The 6,540-nt window shown below is 41.0% G+C and overlaps 1 protein-coding gene across 3 annotated transcripts in view; it reads right to left on the minus strand.

Annotated features, from left to right (window-relative positions):
- The window catches only part of usp6nl (USP6 N-terminal like), an 81,413-nt gene extending 75,481 nt beyond the window's left edge, over positions 1–5,932 (minus strand). Inside the window, exon 1 of one of the 3 annotated variants that reach the window (XM_017411623.3) lies at positions 5,760–5,932. The gene's annotated coding sequence lies outside the window, so the exon portion shown is untranslated. Of the gene's footprint in view, positions 1–4,909; positions 5,041–5,759 lie in introns of those variants that run through there. The other 2 variants (XM_037981137.1, XM_017411624.3) reach the window with 2 other exon arrangements.
- Positions 5,933–6,540: the final 608 nt, after the last annotated feature.

Consider the following 6,540-nt stretch of genomic DNA (forward strand, 5'->3'; position numbering starts at 1 on the left):
TTTTTTTTTTAACGGAGCGGACGGAGCAATGACTTATATTTGGGACGGAGTTTGTTCAGCAAACGCGCTGCGGGTGACGTCACCGTTTCCGCGACAACGTTAGTGACGCATAAATTGCGCGACACATATCGATAATGAAATTTGTCGCCAACGCTTTTCATTATCGAATTTTATCGATTCGTTGTTGCAGCCCTAATCTGCACTGCAGACTTATTTTGCCAGCACGGGACACATTTGTAGAGATAAAAAAAAAAACAAGGGCTCATTACGACCACATCTGAGACGACAAAGCAGCTAAACAGAACTGATGTGTGTGAAACTAAACATTCTCCAACTTGCTGGATGTTATTCAGTCAAGTGACTTAAAACCAACTAAAACTTATAAATATTACCTTTTCTTCTACTGAGGCCTGTAACATCTCCTAACATCCGCACTAACACGGGTTTAACTTTTTGTTAGATAAAGAAAAGCGTCTTCTTGTGCTATTGATAACATTACTCGATGCAGTTATTTTGAGAGGGAGAAAAACATTAACAGCTGAACTAAAACAGAAGCTATTTGGATCATATTAAAGGTAGTTTGGCTACAGGAGATCAGACCAGACAAGGTTTGGTTGTATTGCTGCTCTGCCTATGTTTGTATTAAAAATTCAAGTTTAACTTTGCATTTAATTTGAATATCTTTCCTGAAGCAGGGACATACATTCAATGTTAAACTCATTTTATGTGTTATGGGTAATACATGTGACTTCCTGCAAGCTGCAATCACAAATAAGATGTTCAATGTTTTTGACTTTTTTTGGTGCATCGTATTAATATCACAATAGTTATAAACTACATTCTAATTTTGAGGTTTTATCACCCTCCGGAGTACTGACGAGATTATAATCTGCAAGTTAGAGACAGTGTTTTAAGAAAATAATAAATTCAGAGAGACCGTATGAGAAAAGCCATCAAAAAAAGTTGAGTAAAGCGTAAAAAAACGAGACCAAACTATAAAAAAAGTTGCAATATTTCCTTGAATGTGTGTCGCAGACGGACAAACAGACTGAGAGGTCGAGTGTCAAACGGCAAACACAAAAGAGAAGAGACTTCCTGTGTCCCAGAGACAGAAAATTCTGAAAAATCGTTGCCATGTAACAAACTGTCAGACATACACAACCTGTCTGGGTCTGGGAGCCATGGAACCGCCTGGCAAACGCACTGCCCTTTTAACAGGAAACACACACACACACACACACAGATGGGCTGATTGTCTCTGAAGAGGCTCTACAGGTGCTGCAACACAGATAGAAAAGGAACAAGAGCAGGAGATGAACTAATTTGTGGTGGTTGACCCTGGTAACAGCCAGGTTTTTTCCATTTCCTCTCCATCACTGAATCACAGCTCCAACAGCTGAGTTAATCGCCAGTATCAAGACACGGACGTTTCATCATTATACATTTAATATTTATTAAAAACTCTAAGTGGATACATTAAATGAAGGCTGAAAGGATGCCCGGATAGCCATTATTTGAATAGGGCAGCTCTAGTTCAAACCTGACCTTTTAATTTCCAACCTTGTCTTTGTGTTTCGACCTCCTTAACGACAGCTGCCAGTCAATGAAAAGGGCTTTAGGAGCACAGCAGAATCTTTCAGCTGGGGGCCGGGGGCGAGATCATTAGCACCAACTACACCAACGAAAACCGCGACCGTCATTAAAAGACAAAACAAAAACACAGCTTTTATATGGAGTCGAACCAGAAGTGATCATTAGTCATCTTTTTTTCTTTTTTTTTTGCCCCCAGCCTTTCATGATTTTATTTTTTGGTAAAACTGCAGCAACATTCAAGAATCAGTGTTTACAGCTGTTACACTGACAGAGATCATGCATAAAGTCCACAGATGTATGTTAATATTTTACGCAAAACAACATTTCCTGTATATATGCGAGTCTACATTGCAACGTATGTAAAGCAGATAGGTATAAATATATTGTGTTGCAGAGAAAAAAAAAGCTTAAAGACAGAATCTTTGCACTCCAGCACTCTACAGAAATGCCTGACTAGAAGATTTAAGCTTCATGCTGCCTTGTACCAGATGTCAACAACAAAGAGAAAAGAAAAAAAAACAAAACAGCCGGGCTTAGAGGCTCAAAGTCAGTGCTAGAACAGGTCGTGCACTTGCTTCAGTTTGCTCAAAGGAAGGATTTCAAAATTCCAAATATTCCTTTTATAAATAAATCTGACCTGACTAGTTCTGCAATGGTTAGGATTGTTGTAGTGAAATCAAAGCTTTGCTCCATTCAGCTCTTCTTGAAGCCTGACCATTCTTTCAGTCCCTACTGCTAAAAAAAAAAAACCACCACAACATGATGCTGCCACCACTGTGCTTCACTGTGGGGATGGTGCTGGGCAGGTGACGAGCAATGCCTGGTTTCCTCCAGACATAAGATTTAGAAGTGAGGCCAAACAGCTAAGAGACCAGAGAATCTTGTTTCCCCACAGTCAGAGTCCTTCGAGCAGCTTTCCAGTGTTTCACTCTGAAGAGAGGCTTCTGTTGAGCCACTCTACCATAAATACCGGCTTAGCGGAGGCCTACAGTTCTGGTTTCCTTTTGGAACTTAGTCCCCTCTTTACATAAGATCTCTGAAGCTCAGAGTGACCCTTGGGTTCTTGGTCACCTCCTTCACTAAAGCCCTTCTCTTGACTGCTCAGTGCACACCGGGGACCAGCTCTCAGAGGAGTCCTGATCGTGCCAAACCTCTTCCACGTGGTAATTTTAGAGACACCTGAGCTTCTAAAAGCCTTGGTAGCCTTCCCCAGATCTGTGTCGGTCTCTGAGGTGTGCAGGCAGTTTGATGCTCCGATTTGCACTGTCGGCTGAAAGGTCTTCTATAGAGAGGCGTGAGCCTTCATCAAAGTGTGTCCAATCAATTTAATTCACCACAGGTGGACTCCAGTCAAGGCATCACAATAACAGTGAGTGCAATATCAATATCTCAGAGGCCTGCAATAAATCACAAATCATTGTATTTCAAGCACCATCGTTCATGTTCTGCATGTTAATGATTTATTTGGTCAATCCAATAGACTCACTGGCCTTTTGATGCCCACACCTGGTTTAGATGACGGTGTTGAGAGAGAAAGTGAGAAAAAGGAGGTTTATTGCTGTTGATATTGTCATTGCAGTATTAAACAATATTTGCCCACATTGTAAGTTTATTTAATATCATGCAGCTCTAGTGTAGAAACAGCTCAGCAGAGATCAAGAGAAATGGGAGGCATCTAAATACTTCTGTAAATGTGATATTTTAGTTTTAATTAAATGTACAAAATTCTGCTTGGACGATGTTATGGGATATTGAGTATAGATTAAAGAGTACTGGCATCAGACTACAACATAAAATTACAAAAAGTGAAATGGGGATGAATACTTTCTGAGGCCACTGTATATTTCAAAGTTAAAACATTTAAAACAGCAATGGAGACTAAAAGTACAAACAAGATGTGGGTATCTAAATGCCACATTTAGAGCTCTGATAAAGTGTGTCGTAGTACAATCAGTTATTATTATCAGCAGGCCTCACCTTCAGCGAGGCTCGAAAATGTCACAGTTTTTAAAAGTCAGCAGGAGTTTTTGTGTGAGAAAAAGGTCAAGTGTTAAAAATATGCACCAGCAGCAGAGTGGCTATGAGACGAATCAGACCTCTGACCTAAAAATGTTGCAGTAATAAACTTTTACAGACAACAAAAGCCCACCGGTGATGACGCCTGTCAGACTTGTCATCTCTCTTTTGAGAGGCGTTTGTAGGGTGGTGGAGTCAAAAAAAAAACAAAAAACTAAAACACAGGAAGGTTCAAAGATTTTAAGATTCTCTGGAATTTGCCTCCTCGTCTTTATCATCTTCATCGCTGTCTGCTTACAGCAGAGGCAGCACCATGACACTTTTAACCCTACAGGAATGCTGCCAGAAGAATATCTAAGGTCTGACATGCTACACAAGTAGTCTTTCTAGTAAAAGTCGACATTTTAAGGAGCTTTGTGGGTGAGAGGTTTTGGAAACTAATACTCTGACAAGCGGGAATATTTAAGAAATGCACTCATTCTTATTTTAACAACAGAAATAAAGCCTTTCTGTTCATTTCTTCTCGCTGCAGCCCTGAAAGCTGCAGAAACTGCAGCAGCCTGATGAAAGTCCCACTTGCCCCTGACCTCTTTACCTTCTATCTTTATTTTGCATCAGAGCTGGGAAAAGGGTTGATTCCTGAAAAGCAACTCAGCAGCGACACAATGGCTGCACATAACAGCTGATAAAGCGAATAGTTCCGACCCTGACACATCCAGACATGCAGCCTCTTCTATCACTGCCTCACGCTAGAAGTAGCAACCATTCTGAAATTAGATTTCAAATAAATCCTGATAAAAAGTAACAAGATAGATATTTGAGTTAGAGGATTATTTGTAACATAAACTAACACTGCAGGAGGGCCATATGTTACAGTGTTTTGGGGTCTTAAAGCTGTTTTAATCACAGTGGTACGATCTACTGAATACTCCTTGTGTTGTCAAAATGTAAAGCTGCATTAAGCCGCATTATCCTGAAGTGGGATAGGAAGGACTGAGAGGCACATCACTGTCAAGATAACAGCACTGACACATGCTTTCCTACAAAGGTTTTCAAAATAAAACATTTGATTCCCCCCAAAAATACATTCTTTATTTTAAACTTCTTGTAGTTTCAGTATAAATTACAAAATATCTTTCATTTACATGCGCATCTAAAACAGTTGGCTATTTTAGTCGCAAAATGCACGTTTGTTTACATTTGTGCCGCCATCTGACATAGCTAATTTCAGGTTTTATTTTGAAAGAACATCGCTCAATATCCGTTTTTAGTACCGTTTAAACAAATAAACTTCACATACCTCGTTGGAAAAGGTAACTATCCCTTTTCGTGAGGAAGGGAACGTCACATAGTGGACAACTTTACAAAACACCGTCTCAGTAACAACCACATCCCAGTGCCGAGGTTTATGTCTTCAAATTTTATCGTTTGTAACAACATCAACTGAGCTCCTCGTCCCGTTTCAACCCTGTACAGAAGCAGGTCGGAGGAGCTAATTAAAATGACTGACGGGAAGTTGCAGCCAATCAGAAGCCTCAAAGATTTCGGCTTGCGCTCAGGAAAGGCTATGATTGGTGCACAGGCCGTATTGAATGCGTTGCGGGAGGCCGCGTCAAGACAGCAACAACTAGCCAAACTAAAACCGGAAATAACGCAGCTTGACACTCAAAACAAATAATAGACAGATTCTACAACACACTTAAATGCTCCATTTCATGATTAGTTTTAATTTATTTTAAATTTATGATGCGTCTAGTGCGAACCACGGATAACTAGCTTTTCGGGTTTTGAAGCGTTACGGATGTAGCTTTATTTTGTTAACTGAAACCGGAAGTCGTCTACCTCCATTCTGCTAGCTCAACAGCGGGGGGTTTGGCTAGGTAGGCCTCAGTGAATACAAATAAGCACAAAGTTTAAATATTAAAACACAAAGTACCCTTTTCTCCAAACGTAAAACAGCTCAGTTACTTTCGCAAAGACGGCAAATAAAGTGCAGAAAAGCCCATTTGTTATGTTTCGCTTCACTTTGTTGCTGAGCTGCCGTCATTCAGCCCCGCGGCGGACGCCACCGTCTCCACTGACAGCAGGCAAGCGTTCCGGGACAAGTTCCCCCGCTCCCGGTTCTGCTCCGACACGAGACGACCACTCACCCGGGGCTCGTCAACTCGGCGGGGTTCCCTCCCGGTTTCACATGGCCGCGAGTAAATCCCCGGCCGCGGCGTTACGGCGGAGGATCTCCATGGTCCCCCGCACCAGGAAGTCCGGAGCACTTCTCAAACTCCGTGTGGCGCAAAGAGAACCGAACAGGATCCCAGCCAGGTGGCAATGCGCCGCCCGCCGGGCTGAGCTGAGCTGGGCTGAGCTGAGCTGGGCTGAGCTGAGCTGGATGCTGCAGCGGTGCAGCGCTCACATTCACCTGCTTTAAACTCACCTGGACTCACTCTTATAAACACTTTCATGCAAGTGTTTAATGCCTTTTATCTAGTTAAACTTAATAAATCAAAGAACATTACAAAGAAGCTAAAGGCGCCCGCTGCAAGCTATGAAATCAAACATGAAAAAGGTCAGCCTGAACTACATCAGATGGGGCATGTTTGAAAGAATTTACTCCAGTAACTTTCAAAATAAAGCCAGATAAATTTGGCACTGAGGGTAGGCACTCAGTGTAAACAAATCACGTGGCAGAATCCACCAAAAACTACAGGTGCTGGTCATAAAATTAGAATATCATGAAAAAGTAGATTGATTTCAGTAATTCCATTTAAAAAGTGAAACTGGTATATTATATTCATACATTACATACAAACTCATATTTCAAATGTTTATTTCGTTTAATTTTGATGATTACAAATGACAACAAATGAAAATCTCAAATTCATCATATCAGAAAATTAGAATATTACTGAAGACCAATAAAAACAAAGGATTTAT

Source organism: Kryptolebias marmoratus, linkage group LG18 (genome assembly GCF_001649575.2).
Source record: "Kryptolebias marmoratus isolate JLee-2015 linkage group LG18, ASM164957v2, whole genome shotgun sequence".
NCBI lineage: Eukaryota > Metazoa > Chordata > Actinopteri > Cyprinodontiformes > Rivulidae > Kryptolebias > Kryptolebias marmoratus.